Source organism: Euprymna scolopes, chromosome 24, assembly GCF_053919585.1.
Source record: "Euprymna scolopes isolate OS-2025 chromosome 24, ASM5391958v1, whole genome shotgun sequence".
Classification (NCBI taxonomy): Eukaryota; Metazoa; Mollusca; class Cephalopoda; order Sepiida; family Sepiolidae; genus Euprymna; species Euprymna scolopes.
The window spans coordinates 65,955,954-65,974,124 of record NC_136505.1 but is presented as its reverse complement, the minus strand read 5'-3'; the positions used below and the strand labels follow the sequence as shown (position 1 = coordinate 65,974,124).

Here is an 18,171-nt window from a genome sequence, read left to right as displayed (position 1 = left end):
GGTAGTGTAGAAGAAAATTTTTGAATGTTTTTAAGAAAGGTGTATTAAAAAATGGAGAGTAAATACAAAAAAAGGAGGCGGTGGGTAAATCATCGTTGTAAAATGATCTTATGATTGTCAACGGGTTAAAGTAAATTTATTTGTAAGAAAATTGCGTTAAAATAACTTAAACGTAATGCGGAAATAAACGATGTAAAAAAAGCAGAAAGTGAAACAATTGTTTATTTGGAAAATTTAAACGCAAAAAAAAATTGGGACGCTGAAAACGTACACAGTAAAACAATACATTTTATTGTCGCGTTGGTTGTTTAGTATAATATATATCGTTTATATGAAATAGTTCGATGATTATACGTATTATTTGGAATCACGTTTTGCGTTTGCTTCCCATATCTTGAACTTTAAAAAAAATAAATTTAAAATATTCGCTTTTCTAAGGACGTCCGTTTGTTCGAACGAAACCGGTCCAGCGATTTGTGTTTATTTGTTTATGCTGTTATAGTTTTATGTTTATGTACGCATGCGCAACTGGAAGTCGTAAACCGGATGTTGGGTTACAGCACCCGTTACAGGGTCATTTGATACACACACATATATATAGTGATAATTTTAAATATCTGGTGTTTTTATATAACCGTTAATGTATTATAGAGTAGTTTACATTTGAATTTTTGCCCTGTGTTGCCAGCTTCTATAACCCTAACACAACGCACTTGTACGGATTCGATTCAATCCCACGCAAACGTGACCCACACATACATAATACATACAGTTTTCACCTCAGATAAACAATAACGTATGCTATCCGGATGTCTCTACTTTCCAAATAGAAAATATCGACAATATATTTCCAAAGAAAAAATGCCCTTAAAATATTCTTTTCGCTTGAAATATCATCGATCAGAGTTTCCTTTCCAAGTTGAAATTAAGCGCATTTCAATCCAGTGAAGCATTCGTTCAACGGAATCAAAATGCGCTTCATCAAAGAGTAAAGCATATCCAAGCTGCAACTTGGGAAACTGAGAATTTGAGCATCCTGAATTATTTTCGCGTGAATCTGAAAATATATTATTTTAGGCTTCAGCGAAGAATCATTTCTGACAAGAATGCGTTCACCGAGAAAGAACGATCAGCTGTTCTAATTAGAAATGAATAACAACGGATGTTACTTCAAGTTCACAGGATACAAATGCCAGTGTAAGAATAAGACACGAATAAGTCTGTAGCGAAAGAACAGAAAACGAATTTCCCCGTAAATGGTTTCGTGTTCTATGTGCTGTATACCAAAGGAAAACGAAAGAATACTTATCAAGATACTTATCGATTCAACTTTTATATGCGTATTTCTATTTGATTCACGTGTGGTAAGGATTGAACCTTTAACCTTAAGAAGAGTGTCACGTAGAACTAATGATTTTACAACGCCTTTAATCGTTACGGCATGGGTCTAACGATCATTAAGACAAGCATAAAACTGAATATGGCTGACTCAGTATGGCTGACGTAACAAGAAAAATCTACTACCGTGGATTAAATAAAGCGTTTCTATTAAAAATTCCCTACAGATTCTCGAGTTCAACATAAGAATTCCAATTTCAACAATTAAATTTCCAAGTTCGAAAAATGCACTAGACAAAGATGGGAGGTTACATAGATGGAAACTTTGTAAAATACCATAAAAAGATTAGAACTGTATTCGTATTATGTGTATTTATTTTTTACGAACTGTTATATAGCAGTTTCACTCTTATCGAAAGCAGGTAAGAGGATTAGTTGGCCAAAACGTGGTGAAGCAACGACAACTATGGAAAGCAGTGATTACTGAATACGGCATCCCTATCCAGTCGCCGTTAACCATCTGAAGAAGGCCAGAGGATGAGTTGGCCGAAACATGGCGAGACAGCAACAACAGTGAAGGTAATAAAAGTCAGCAAAACATAAATACACAAATTATGAAGGATTCCAAAAAATAAAAGTATTATTTGGATTAATCAAACTGTCGTCATTTTCACAACGTTTCGGTCGATGTAACCTCCGACCTTTTGAAGTGTATCTTGTCGAACTCGAGAATTTTTCTGCCGGACACGGGAATTTGAACTGAACTATTTATTTACTTCACGCGAGTAGAATGCTCTCGTTCCGTCAGCCATGATTAGATAGAGGTGCTAAGTAATAGGCTATTGTATTACTGAAAAATTCCAGTTTGACAATCTGAAAAGGTCGGAGGTTACATCGACCGAAACGTTGTGAAAATGACACTCAAGATGAGAACAGTCGTTCCAAGAATCTAAATAATACGTATAATCAATCGTCATGTAAGAATTTCAGAAACGCAATGAGGACAATAGTTTGAATTATATTGATAATTCAAACTATCAATTCTTATTGATACGGCACAATCACGTTGATACACCGATTCTCGCCAGATAACCGAAGGTAAGCAACATTGAGCCTGACCAGTACCAGATGGGTAACCATTTGGCAAGGCGAAGCACTGTATGTACGGTAAGGTAAAATACCAGGTTGAGAAACTGGCGCGGTCTATCCTTCCCTCGAGGCTAGATGGGATTCTCTTAAGCCGCGGTAGGCGCCCCATCTAGTGATGGCGTCACGATTAAAAATACTCTTGATAGCCCTGGCGAAGCATCAAGTATTCAGCAACCGACAAGGTTTGAATTACACTACAAACTTGTGTCGTGAGTTCAAACTCAACTACTGTTGCGCTGGATGGATGGATCACTCCTCATCTCCAAAACATGCGAAACACAATACTTGATCAATTCTAGAATTATATTTGCAAAACTGTTATGATTACTTTCGTTAATTTCCCATTAATTTTCTTTTTACTAAAGAGTCACCACTCATCAAGGCTAAAAAACAACGAGGATACAAATTCCAGAATTAATGAGTGTCAGGTTGCTAGTGATACAACGCCGTGATACTTAATAGTAATGGTGGCCATTTGGCAAAATTTGATTATTTAAGAGAACGGATAAACAAAAATTTAGTTATATTAGACTTGAAACTGATAAATATTTTAATTAGCTAGGAAGCAACCTCGCAGTATTCTGTTTGACAGTTCAGTAGTTCTAGGAAATAAACTCTGCTCATGGAAGTTTTGTTTAGTTTTCAGCATAAAAAGGAGGAAAGGAACATTTTTGACAGTCGTTGTAGGTAGACGAGTTTTGTTGTGAATGTTTTATAGGGAGCATGCATTGAAGCTCAATCGAGCACCTGTCATAAGATAAAAGTAGAGAAAGACTAGCAGCGTCTCTTATGTTAGAAAAAAGTAGTAAGGATGAGAGGGGGCGTCTCCCTCTTGATTACGAAATGGATTTTTAAATCTGTAACATCAGGAAAGTGTGTTCTGAGCAGCACCCCCTTAAATGTAGCAGCAGCAATCCATCTTAAGACGTATTGTTCTCTTATGTATGTTTGTTGTGTCAGGTGTGAGATGCCTTCTTAAGCGATAGAATGATCCAAACATTTTCATTTTGGCAACAGATTTAATGTAAGTTTTTCATTTCAGGTCAAGTGTACCTGACGCTCGTCTAAACAGGATGCCTCATCAAGACAAGAACCATTCACTTAAATTGAAACTAAGTAGGAATCAGAGCGTTGGTGGCGAAAAGAGAGAACGCATTAAAGACCACGTGCTCAAGGTTGGAAACGAGAGTATGAAAAAAATCTTGTTCATTACTGCTCTTCGAAGTGTTGTCATAGATATTTGTGTCGCCTGCATAATTATCGACGAATGATCTTAGAACATGATTGTGGAGATCAGTGATAAAGATCAGGAAGAGACTAAGAATGGATCCTTGAGTCACGTCACCTTTGATATTATAAGTTTCGAACTTCTGTAATTCAGCAATTAATTTTATGAACCTATCAGAGAGAAAGGATTTGATAGTTGAGAGGACATTTACAGATATTCCATAGCTAGAAATCTTATAATGTAGACCTTTATACCAAGTCTTATCAAAGGCGTATGATATATTAACATCTATTGCTCTAGAAATGAAGCCCACATTAATAGTCACTGATCCAGTATGATATTATATTCAGCATACCAACAGTTGATCTCTTAGGGAAGAAAACCATATAGCCTGTAACTATATTGTTTTTCATAAGGTTATTTGCAATTTCTCTATTGATCACAGATTCAAGCCACTTAGCATGGTGCATAGAGAATGATTGGTCTGTACTGAGGTGCAGAAAACCAATCTCAATCGATGTTTTCAAATCTGCTGGGAAGCATTTCTCTTTTAAGCAATGTATGAACAACTTTGTAAGAATGAAGGCTACTACCATTTGCAGTATTTTAAGTCTTGCTATAAAAAACATTTAAGGTGTACTAAAAACAATATCTAAAGAAAATTGATTTCAGAAAATGATTACTGAGATGGCGGCGGGATAACATGGTGGCGGCGACGGCGGCAGACGATCAGCCTGTGTGCGTCTTAAAATGTTTTTTAGTATTCCAACACTTACAACTATGATAGTGGAATCATAAGCACCGATGTGTAAAGGATACTTCAGCAGAATAGATAAATTCTTGTCTTGGAATCGAGTAAGACCAAAACAGCCAAAAGAAAAATATATAATAACATATTAAAATGGTCAATTGGGGAGAGAAAACATACGTTCTCAACTTCTTTACTAAGTCAGGGTTTGAGAGATAAATGTGTACGTTAATGGAATATTCGACTATTTATGTATCTCATATAGAGATAAAGTATAAGTACCCAGGAAGGGGGGGGCTTTGATTTTTGAGAACTCTGACGGAAGTAAAATGAAACAAAACGTTTCGTGGGAATGGTTTATGTTTTAGAAAGGATAAAACCATTTAAGGTCTTCTGGCATCGGTCTTATGGACCGTGTTAAAAGTGATAAGAAAAAGATGCGATGTACTCTACGGACGGGCGTATAAGGAGCATGCGTATTTAGATTCTTGGGTCTGAAGAGGTAAAACTAAATGAAGGTTTTTATCTTTGTCCTGTTGACAGAATAAAATAGAATCAAACGAATGAGGAATGGAAGCGAAAGTACATAAACATGAGAATGAGAGTCGTGAAGACGTCGAAAATGAAGATATTTTGAACAAAAAAAAGTGCAAGAACGCGTGTTAAAGAGTCAGAGAAAGGTTAATGGAAATATTGGAATTAGAGAGACGAACGGAAGTTACGAAAACCACGTGATTTCCGGGTGAGGCCGTCTCTTTTTCCTCTCCCTTTTCCTCTCCCTTTTCTGGATATATGCCAGCAAGATTTGAACGAGAAAAACCTGGAACAGTAGATGTAAAAAACAAACAAACAAACAAAATGAGTGAAAACTATTTATCTCATCTCATCTTTTCCTATATTTTTATCTCTCACGTCTGAAAATTTATGTGTTGTATTTGAAATAAAAACGCAGTTGTTTATAAACTAACAAAATTGTTTCGGGGCGTTCTGTATCAAACTTTGGTTTCAGCGAGATTTCATCTTAGGATGAGCGTGGAATGCCTGCCGAACGTAGATGCAATCGAGGCTTACCACAACAATTATTGCAATGACAGCGAGCTAGTACGATAGCGGCGACGACAACGGTAGATAATCAGCCTGTGTGCATTCTATCAAGAAGCTGGGCTCTCAACAATTATGTGTTAATACACCCATTGATTATGGGTGTATTTTTATATTGTAATATTAGTTCATATGATATGTAGTTCTTATATGTAGAATTAGTGTTAAAATATATAAGCACAGAAAGCAATGTTGACATTGAACGCTTATTTCTATCTATTAAAGTTGTTAGTTTTATTGTTTCGACAAAAAACTTATACGCCTCCCTGCTCGTTCCTATAGACGAGTGCAAATTTTACCGGTTTTCACTAATAGGTGGACTCACCTTATTTCTGAATAGTTAGACAATTTTTATACTACAATAACGTCGAATAATATATACATATATATATATATATATATATATATATATATATATATATATATATATATATATACGTGTGTGGGATATGTATGTATATATATATATATATATATATATATATATATATATGCGACAGATATATAAATATACATATAAAAATATAAATATACATATAAAAATATAAATATACATATAAAAATATAAATATACATATAAAAATATAAATATACATATAAAAATATAAATATACATATAAAAATATAAATATACATATAAAAATATAAATATACATATAAAAATATAAATATACATATAAAAATATAAATATACATATAAAATATATAAAGATGCGACAGAGGTAACGTGTTCTCGCTTGTTTTCTTTTCCTTAAAAAAAATTAATATTATTTGGATTTTGGATCATTCACAAAACGAGAGTTAAACGTGAACTCGTAAGGAATCTATATGTTTTTCCTTTCGGTTATAAAACAGATGAGTATCGGCTGAGGAGAGCTTGATATTGGTATCTAAAACGGTCCCTAATTATCAAGTTTGAAACCAACGATACCGATGCCTTATCTAAATTTTCTGTAAATAAAACATAAAACATAAAACGCTCTTCTTTTATTTTTCCTTATAATAAAACACTCTGCTGGAATCCTTTTTTCCAAAAATATAACTAATTATATATATATATATATATACTAGTATGGCGAGCCAACGTTGCACTGGATTGAATAATAATTCACGAACGTTTTCATATTTTCATGTAAATAGATGCAATCGCCTATTTTTTAAAACTCAATTGATATTTTTATATATAATGATTTGAATTGAATTTGAAAATTGCTAAAAGTCGAGTATTATGCTCCAATTATGCTCTTAACAGAAATATTGGTCCTGGATATGACCTTAAACTATATCCAGTGGTGAGGCCCCAGCTTGCAGGCTTTGGGGAGTGTGGAACCACCCTTTAATTACAATTGCTCCCAGGTCCATGCTGACCCGGAGTGGTAATACCTGTTAGGGTTCCAACTATGGGTTAAATAGAAACCGACTTGAAACAAAAAATATATTCTATTAAAAAAAATTTCTTCAAAATCTTTGGATTCAGCATTAAATAATCTAAAAAGGGTTAATATGCCGTAAAACAAAAACAACCAAAACAACCAACCAACAGAAATATTCATTTCGACCGCGCCCCTGTCATATCAAATAACATACTGTTGATTTTATATGTCGATTCGTTCGGCTTGTGTGGTGATAAACTTTCTCGAATGCACTTGTGATGTATTAGAAATTTTCTTGAGTTTGTTATTTTTAACACTTTTTGTTTCGAGAAAAGAACAACTTTTTGTAGCAAGGCAATTAAAAAGCAAGTTATTGCATTCAAAAACAAATTATATTCAATTATAATTTAAAAAAATACAATAAAAGGTAATACTTATGTCAGTTTGAAGTTTGATAATTTCTATAACGGTTGTTCTGGAGATGTTGTTTGTGTTGAAGAAAATTAGGAAGCAGAGGTGAGGAGAACTGTTTTCACTTCGATTTCAATAAATTCTTTTTGAGTTCTTCTAGTCCATTTGGTAAATTCGTTTTTTGAACTCTGCTCGTTCGTCCTTTTAGCAAATTGTCTTTTTTTTGCGCACTCGTCCTTCCATTAAGTTCTTTTTTCTAACTCTGCTCCTCGAAGGTTCTTCCTTTTAGTGTTTATATATCCTCAAGTAATAGGGGGCAAATTGCATGAAGTCACGTATGCAAATTGCAAAACGTCTTGTTAAGACTATTTCCAACAAATGTTAGGCTATGTAAGGTGTTAAATTCGGTCCAAATCACCTCGTCCTTCTTTCATCGGATTATTTCGATTATCGATTATCGATACTTATCTTAGACATTCCGATAAAAAAAAAATCTAAGAATACTGTCAGGCACGTGAAATTCCTTCGTGTAAAATTTCATAAAATCGGCCCAGCCGTTTTCGAGTCCATAGGGAAAACACTCACAAACACATAGCAAAGTCTCTTTTATATATTAGATATAACATACAACATTTATAGAATATATATATATATATATATATATATATATATATATATATATATATATATATATATATATATCTCGGGCTGGTCAAAATTCTTTTTACACTTTTGTATCTTTGGTTTAAGTTGTATTGATTTACTTTTCATATGGTAAAGAAAACAAAAATCATTAAATACGTGTAATATGAATCTTCAAAAAAGCATATTTACTCAATATGACATCCATCAACATTAATAACACCACCCAGCCGTGGTTTGAATTCATAACAAACTTTACGGATGTACTCCTTGACCATCGAAGACCACATGCGGTTCACAGTAACCTTCAGTTCTTCTACGCTAATGTGACGACACTTGCACAACTCGCTTGCATCATGCGTCCAGATGCCGTAGTCCAACGGATTCAAATCTGGTGATTGCGGGGGCCAAAAATCCTTCGACCTGTTACAAAATTTCGGAACTGTTTTTTATAATAATACTAAAATAATAAATTTACTATTTTATTGTCAGTATATTATAATTTTATATATGTTTAATTGGAAAGAAGATTTATCATAGATCAACATTAGAAGAGCCTGCTTCTACTAGAAATATCCAAGTTACGGAAAAACCTCCAAATCCAAAGAATCTTCATAAAAAGGACGATAGATCGTTACCTGGAAACTTAGTCGATCACAGATAGACAACGATCAGGCCGTCTTCGTACCTCCAGAACACCTAAACTCACCAAAAATGTCAGGGAAAATATCAGGCGATATCCAAGAAGATACATGAGACAGTAACCTACAGATGTCACACTAAGTTCCAAAAGCGACAGCTACTCTCCGCACCCACAATTGCAAAGAGACTCATCAGAAGTCGACTCTTATTAAACCGTATCAAGATAAGATTATCTTCATAGATCTAAAGTTAGTCTCAATTTAACAGTTCCACAATCATCAAAATGATAGAGTTCTTGCGAGAAATCGTGAGGCAATACTTTTTAATACATGAAAAGATGTCGAGACCGCAAAAACCAGCATCACCGATGGTCTATGCGGTCATTTCTGAGATAGAGAAATCTCAACTTGTTTTTCCCCCCTTAAAGGATCAAGATTAACCAAGAACGTTACTTTGAGGACATTGTTGAAGGTGCACTGACTCTTTCGTGTAATTCTGTGTATGGTGATGAAGTTTGGACTTTCCAACAAAATGGTGCGACAAGCCACACTGCTCATTTAACACAAAAGTGGTGTAGAAACAACTGTTAGTTCTGGATCAGCAAAGAAGAATGGCCTCCCTCATCACCTGATCTTAACGCTCGTGATTATTTTTTTGTAGTTAATACTGGAAAGTAGACCCTGTTCTACTTTATATAGAAATATTGAAACTTTAAAGACAAAACTGAACAAATGCTGGGAGAGAATACCCTTAGATGCTGTGCGTGCCGCTAGAGATGATTTCCCCATAAGATTTTATAGCTTAGTTAAAGCTATAGAGAAGCATTTTGAATAATATTTATGTCACATTGTATCTTCAGTATGTGCTAATCATTTTCTGTAATTGGGTTTATAATAAACTAGTCTAGGTGCCCGGCATTGCCCGGGTGTTTGCAGGTGTGTGTTGAGCAAAAAAAAAAAAAATGGTAGTAGACAGGCAGGCTCAAACTCGGAGCACGAAGGAGAAAAAGAACGTAAAAAACGTGATGTCTGCTGTTGCGTCCATCGCATAACCGGAAGTGGCAAAGGATTAAATTCAGGCTTGTCAATCGGAAAGAGGGGATGACTTTTGAAAATATCGGCAAAAATCGACCTCTCCCTGTAGAAAAGTGCACAGTTGAGGATGAAGGAATTAATGTTTTTAGCCAATTTTTCGATATTTGTCGTCCGAAGGGTTGAGCTTCAAAGCGATATCTATCTCGTGAAGATCCGTCGCCTCTGTCTAAAGTTTTAGGCATACATACATACATGCATACATTTAAACAGACAAGTGTGATTTATGTAATAGATTATTTTGTTGGGAAAATCTGAGTTTTTGTAACAGTATTTATGCCCCACCCTGTACATATAAGCGTGATGATTTGCATAAACATGCGCCTGTATATGTGTATATAGCATTCACCTTGACAAAACGTAAAAAGCACGCCGGTTGTTAGATATTCAATGAAAAATAATATCGTGAATAAATGGAAAAATAAAATAAACATGCTTTAATAATATATAATGAAATAACAAAAAACACAAATGAAGTTTTTTATTTATTTATTTAAAAAAATATATTCGCAATATTTTCATGATTTTTATTCAATAAATGATTTCATAAGATGCTTTGATTTATATTTTTTCTAAAAGGTGTGAACGGATCAGTAAGGTGTTGCAATATTTGTTTTTTATCAAATAAATTGACGTGCATTAACTCACGAATTTAAAGCTGCCCGGATAAACGTGCAGCTTAGTGCAATCCGTAATGCAACTAAATCCATGTATTTCACAATTTATTAAGTTGTGTAATAAGGTGGTTATAGAAACTCCACATTGGTTGCAAAACCTCTACGATTATCGTAAGGCCAGGCAAGCCTACGTTAGTCATCTTCATAACCTATGTTTCCCAATTTGTCAAATTATACAAAATATTGCAAATCCCTTACCCACCTTCATATATATATATATATATATATATATATATATATATATGTATGTATATATATACATATATATATACATATATATACATATATATATATATATACATATATATATATACATATATATATATACATATATATACATATATATATACATATATATACATATATATATACATACATATATATATACATATATATATATATATATATATATATATATATATATATATATATTGAAAATGAATGTCGCCAAAATTATACATAGTGATACATAATAACAAAACGAATTTTAATAAAACTTTTTAACGGAACTTTTAAAAACATTGTTTGCTAATTCCAAATCGTTATTGAAATAATAATAATAATAATAATAATAATAATAATAATAATAATAATAATGACAAATGCTATAAAAACGAGAATGTAAGTCAGTCGCAAAACTTCACATCTCCGTCTGACAACGTTAGTTGAATTTCCGTCGGAAATGTCAAACTTGACCAAGGTTGTCAAGGTCAAAATTAAAGGATAGCATCATTTAAGATGTGGGGATTTATCTTTCGTCAGCTTGATCTTGACCTCTTACTTAGATACCGTAAAATTAAATCAATTCTAAGTTAGACCGTAATTAGGACCAAGTTTAGTGACGATTATTTAAGCGATGTAGACGCAAAGATGATCACAAATTAACAAACAAACATAGTCACAAATTCGACCGAATATATAACCTCCTTTTCGGAAATAACAAAGATACACACGCCATCATCAAAATACATCTAATGTATTAATCGATCTGTCTAAGGAGACCGTTCCAAGATTTAATACAAATTTCCCCAGAGTTCTTTTAAACTTTTTCCACACACGTAATTTTACAACATTTTTCGACCATTTCATTTGGCCAGTTTTCGTTTCAGGACAGATCGACGCCATTTTTCGCTTCTCGTTACATTTTTTTGGACATATAAGCAACAGCTGTCCATCATCAACCGGTTCAACCGGAGCAGGGTAGGAATCAATAATCATAATTTCAAACTTTTACGCAATATTGACATTAAAAGTTGTATATATAAAACATACACTGTTACCGACTCAGTCTATATACAACTATTTTCATGCTTAGCAATATGTAATCTTTACATAATATCTGCATGTTCTTTTTATAAAGCGATTTTAAAACGCAATAAAAAGTCAATAATTTCATTGATGTGTGGAATACTGGTTTTCTATTCACCTTAACACAACATAACGAAAATAAATGGATATATTTTTTATTACTTCCTTCAAGTCTACATTCGTTGTTCTGAACCAGGAGGATGCGAATCCTAATTGTATCCTCTTTTTTTTTCAGCAATAAAATCGACGTTGACTGATTGATCTTCAAATCATATTCGTTATTTCTCTTGTGAACTATGAGACTTTTATGTTTCTGTCCCGATTTACAAATCAAGTTATGTTGTCTTCTTTTTCGTTTGCACGTGCACTAATCGAACAGAATTGCATCGGATCTGATCGTACCATACACTGTATTTGATTATATAAAAGCTGGTTTGAATGGAATAATATACTCAATAATTTATGCTTAGTGCTTGACAAAGGTCAGCCCTTGAAATATGTTTAATACGCACATTTGACATTCTTGTTTTATCGTTACATCCATGGCAGGTGCTCGTCTGAACTCCAATCTCTGGTCCCCCCTCGCCAATCTTTCACGAAAAACACCCGTCTAGCTGAATCAACTGTGAAAAATTTCCCCCACTCTATATCTGTGCCTAAATCAAAACGCGAATTCCATGAACAAAGCTTCTTTCTTAGAACTGCACGCCTGTGGAACACTGTTCCGTCTGCCTGCTTCCCACCGGACTACAACTTGGATGTCTTCAAGTCCAACGTTAACAAATTCCTAATGAACCGCCCCCTTAAGTAAGCACTTCATCAAATCTCCACACTAACGTAATGTACTTGCAATAACCCTTATCCCTGAGTGGCTTCCAGGCCTTGATAAGTGGTGATTACTGTGTAAAAAAAAATGTGTCTCTCTATTGGGAATCGACTTTTATCGTTGAATTTACAATAAAAAAAAGTGAAAATGAAGGCATGTTCTCAATTTATGCTGAAGAATGACATTTTCTGGCTCTTGATTTAATTCTGTGTTTCAGCTCTTCGAGCTCTTCTGCAGGTTCATATAAACCATTCTCTTCGTTGAGGGATCGGCACCCCGCTCTCTGGGTTGTACATGAAGGCCATATCTGCATTGTCGGAGAAGTCGGTCGCCCTTTTCGCCTCTTCCGTCTCATAGTCACCCTTTTGACCTGTGTAGTGGCACATCATATAGAGAACTATTGAAAGCAGCACAAAGAAAATCGACACAGCCGCTAAAAATAGAATTAAAAAAGACAAATGTATTACTTCAATTTAAGTAGGAATTTAGTTCGTCTAAAATTCATATATAATTAGAAGAATGAATTCAAATTTTACATTCAATCTAAAAATAAATAGAATTATGATTTTTGTGTTTTTACGGTGAATATCTTTTACAAAAATCTGTACAATTACACATGTATATCTCGACAGAATTCTATTTACGATATCGAGTTTAATAAAATGAAAATAACATTCTTATGTTTAAAGAATATTTAGCTGGAAAATATTTGAAAATAATTAAAATTTTATTGTAACAATTAAAATATAAATAAAATGATTGTTTTAATCATTTATAGTAAGAAAAAATAAATATAGGAAGACAGGCATTTGTAAAATTTCCACGGTGGTATGAATAAAGCTATAGAAATAAAACAGCTGATGTATGTATGTGTGCCTATAAAATATTTAACCGATAAACAATTAAGCTACTGGTCACATAAAACTAGAATTAACAGAAAATAATAATCGCACACCAAGGATGGTTTACAACAAGTAAAATCTTTGTTTGGATGGATAAGTAACGTGTACATAGATCGGTGGGTTGAAATGCCAAATATGCCGATATGCGTCAAATTCATTCATAGCTAAAAGTGGTTTAATTTAAAATATTTATTACCTATCTGTCAACATATATATATATATATATATATATATATATATATATATATATATATATATATATATGCCCCCCGCTAATAATAATAATAATAATAATAATAATAATAATAATAATAATAATAATAATAATAATTAACCACAATAATAATTAACAAGAATAAAAAATCGTCTCAAATCGTTGATTTTGCTCTCCCAGCTGACCACCGGGTGAATATCAAAGAAAAGGAGAAACGGAGAAAATATGCAGAGCTAGACAGAGAGATGAAAGGGATATGGATGATCAAGAAAAGGAAAGGTGGGCTCTCTCTACCGTGTTAGAAAACTACTAACACCCGAAAGTATCCTGTACCTCTATAAGGCCACCATTCACCCATGTATGGAGTATTGCTGTCATATTTGGGCTGGTGTATCTGCTACTAGTCTCTCGCTCCTTGACAAGGTTCAAAAGAGAGTCGCAAATCTGATAGGCCCTAAAATGGCATCTAAGCTTCAGCCTCTGTCCCATCGACGAAACGTTGCATCCCGCTGCCTGTTCTACAAGTATTTTAATGGTGAATGCTCAGACGAACTGCAAGCACTTGTGCCTCCACGATGTGAACACCCTCGACAAACCCGACAAGCTGCTAAATCTCACCCCACACTGTAGAGATCCCTAGATGTAAAATATCTTTCTACTCCAGTAGTTTCTTCCCCAGAACCGCTAGACTTTGGAATTTCATTCCGGGTCCCTGCTTTCCCAACTGTACTGACGTGCAGAAGTTCAAGTGACAAGTGAACCGATATCTTGCTGCCCAAATCCCTACATAGTACCCCAGTAGTTGTTGCCCCTAATAGTAGCCCCCTACACCAAAGTGGCAATGTGCCTTGTTTGGGGTGAAAATGTAATAATAAAAAAGAAGAAAATCAAGATAATATCTATAATAGTAGAGAGCAAAAGTACGCATTTACGAAAAAAAAACCACGCGCGAAGATCTGTGTGGCGTTAAATGTTACAAATTTGAATACAACTTTATCATAGAAATATGCTTATATTGCCTTATGATATATTAAAGTATAATTCTGTTCTGCTCCTCGGCATTTATTCTTAGAAATTTTGCTTCAGCATCAGCGTTGATACATCGGCCGTCAGACTGAAGAAATCGTGCGTCAGGCAGGCAGTTTCAACTCAAATTAAATCGACATAACAACGTATTACGCTGAATATGTTTTATTAACTAGGTAAAAAAAATCTGAAACAAAACAAAAAAAATAAGGGAATTAAAATTTAGATAAACAAAAATAAAGTAGTAAATAAACATATATACATATAAGGCACTATACGCCATTGAACTGTGCCGAGATAACGACGGCATTATTTTGGAAGTTATTTACGACGTGGAGAAAAGAGAATATCGTAACTATTCCGTGCTTTCACCTAACAACACAATGAAAGATTTCGTATTTAAAAAATAGCTTGGTTAAACAACGCTTAACCACGTGAAACAAATCTGTGCAAGCAAAGGAACAACTTTAAATAGACTAAAGAAATTACAACTTGGTTCAGCATGGACCAAAACAAAAAAAAGAAATGGAAATAAAGAAAAAACACGTAAAATAAAATAAACAAATAAATAAAATGAGTGACTAAAAATATTGTCCGGCAAATAGGGCAAAAGTGTAATGTTCTTTAAAAGGAATGACGGAGTCCAACGTACCTCGTGCTGTATGGGGGGGGGCGATTGATCGGAGCGAGGAAAAACGCGTGCGATGCGTCTGAAGTCACATTAAAAAAGGGCTCACTTAGCCCTTCAAACCGGAAATCCCCACGAGATCTCGCAGATCACGAAAAGTGGGGAGGGAAGTGTCCGTATGAAAATAAATCTATATAAATATTTATTTGTCGCTTAAAGCACAATGTTTACCCGAAATAGACGGGCTGACAAGGCGATAAATAAAAAAAAAATAATATTCAAGAAAAAGGCTTGCACAGAAAAGTATTCACACGATACTCAGGCCTCTCTCCGGTGACGACCGACTGTGTCCCTCTCGCAAAAAACGCCCGGCCCAAAGACACAACACTCCCCGTCCAATGTCATTTATGAAATTGTATCTCAAGTGTAAGGGAACATGTTATGCGACGGGTTCTGAAGCAGGCACTAAAAGGATAGTCTCTGTGATGGGCCTAACAAAATGTCTGATACAGTCACCCTTTCGGACCTTTAGCTCCACCTGGCGAACCTTTCCGTCTTTGCTGGGAATGACCTTAGTTACCAACCCTAGTGGCCACTCATTCCTCTTACATTCTTTGTCTTTGAGAAGCACCACATTTCCAGGGAACAGATTCGGGGTGCTTTCCCTCCATTTCCGGCGGGTCTGTAGCAGAGGGAGATACTGGGTTTTCCATCTCTTCCAGAAGGTTTGGGCTAGGTGTTGAACGTGTCTCCACTGCCTCCTAGAGGCATCTTTAGAATTAAATTCACCAGGTGGTGCTGAGAGCGATCCAACTTTCTGTGTGAGTAGAGTTGCTGGGGTTAGCAGTGCTGGGTCCTCTGGGTCGGTAGAAACCGGCACAAGCGGTCTAGAGTTGATAATGGCTGCTGCTTCTGCCAGAAAGGTGGTGAGCACCTCATTGGTCAGCCGAGTGCTGTTGTGTTGCGCCAGCATAGCGTCGAGGATTCTTTTTGTTATACCAATCATCCTTTCCCATGCTCCACCCATATGGGGTGCATGAGCAGGGTTAAACAGCCAAGTGCAGCCTGAACTTGCTAGATGGTTTTTAACTGCGTCGTAATCTAGATTGGATGTTATTCTCAATTCTTTTTTAGCTCCCACGAAATTGGTGCCTTGATCCGAGCGGAGAAGTCTGACTGGACCTCTGATGGCAAGGAATCTGCGCAGAGCATTAATGAAGCTCGAGGTGTCGAGAGACTCCAATACCTCTATATGAACTGCCCTGGTGGTCATGCATGTGAAAATGGTGGCCCATCGTTTGGAGTGAGCCAAACCTCCCCTGGTTCGTCTAGAGGTAACTGGCCAAGGTCCAAACACATCCATGCCCACGTTGGTGAAGGGAGGACTGAAATCCATGCGATCCTCTGGTAGGTTGGATAGTTTCTGAACTTGCACAGATCCCCGGAGCCGCTTGCATCTGACACAGAAATGAATTACTCTACTGACGCATCTCTTGCCACCGACGATCCAGAAGCCAGCTGCCCGAACCGCACCTTCTGTCAAATGACGTCCCTGGTGATGGATACTCTGATGGTGATGTCGCACTAGCAGTGTAGCCACGTGATGTTTTCCGGAGATGATGATGGGATGCATCTCTTCCTGGGAAAGTCCTGCTCTTCGCGTGCGCCCTCCAACTCGGAGGAGACCCTGTTCATCTATGAATGAATCTAGAGTTTTGATTGTGCTGTCCGAGAGCAGTTTTTTCGACTCCTCGAGACAGTTAATCTCTGTGGCATAATCGTATCTTTGTGCTGCTTTGACCACGATGTTTTTTGCTTGGTTAAGCACCTCCACTGTAAGTGTTCTGCAGCAATGCCATCCGTTGCAGGCTTTGTTGATCGTATTTCTCTTGTTGAATGTTCGTGCAATATGTATTAAATGGGCTACAGCTCGCGTAACGGCAATCCACGATGAAAACCTCTCAAAGCGTTCAGAGTTCAGACAAGAAGAAGAGGTGTGGGTGGTGAATGTCGACACCACTTGACGGATCTCAGTGTCTTGATCGGGGTCGATTAGGTGATAAGTCTGGTTACCATCATCAGGCGTCGAGGTTCGAGATAAAAATGCTGGCCCATTTAGCCATGGTGCATCGTGAAGTCGGATAGCAGGAACCGACCTAGTTCCACAGTCTGCTGGGTTTTGGTCGGTGGGCACATAGTGCCACTGTTGGGGTTTGGACGTGCGGCGTATCCTCTGGACCCGATTGGCAACATAGACGTAAAAGCGTCTCACCTCATTGTGGATGTAGCCAAGGACCACTTTGCTATCCGTGTAGAAGGTGGTGTCAACTTCCATGTCCAGCTCCTGGTGTACAAGGTCCGCTAGTTCCACAGCTAGCACGGCTGCGCATAGTTCTAATCTTGGTATGGAAGCTTCGGGCTGGGGGGCTAACTTGGTTTTTCCCATGACGAAGGCAGTTTCACAGCTTCCATTTCTAAAGGTCAGCCTTAAATAAGCAACAGCTGCAATGGCCTTGGTGGAAGCGTCTGAAAAAATGCAAAGCTCTCTACCTATCGCGGTCGAAGGGGACATAGTGGCATAAGACCTGGGTATCCGTAGGTTGTGCAAGTCCTTCAGGGAGTCTCTCCACGCAGTCCATACCTGATGCCTTTGTGGTGGTAGTGGAGCATCCCAATCGTTGTTGTTGTCCATGGTCAGGGTCCTCAAAATAAACTTGCCTTGAACCGTGACTGGGGCCACAAATCCAAGTGGGTCGTAGAGGCTGTTGATGGTCGACAGAACGCCTCTCCGCGTATAGGGTTTATTGGGGTCATCCACCGTGAAAAAGAAGTGGTCGCCTTTTGAATCCCAATTAAGCCCGAGGCTG

At 36.2% G+C, this 18,171-nt stretch overlaps 1 long non-coding RNA gene across 6 annotated transcripts in view; it reads right to left on the bottom strand.

Moving 5' to 3' along the window:
- Window positions 1–10,829: 10,829 nt before the first annotated feature.
- Window positions 10,830–18,171, bottom strand: part of LOC145246755 (uncharacterized) — an 86,897-nt gene continuing 79,555 nt past the window's right edge. For all 6 annotated transcript variants that reach the window (XR_013863162.1, XR_013863161.1, XR_013863163.1 and 3 more), the window contains exon 3: window positions 10,830–12,967. This is a non-coding gene — a long non-coding RNA (uncharacterized LOC145246755). The remainder of the gene's footprint in view (window positions 12,968–18,171) is intronic.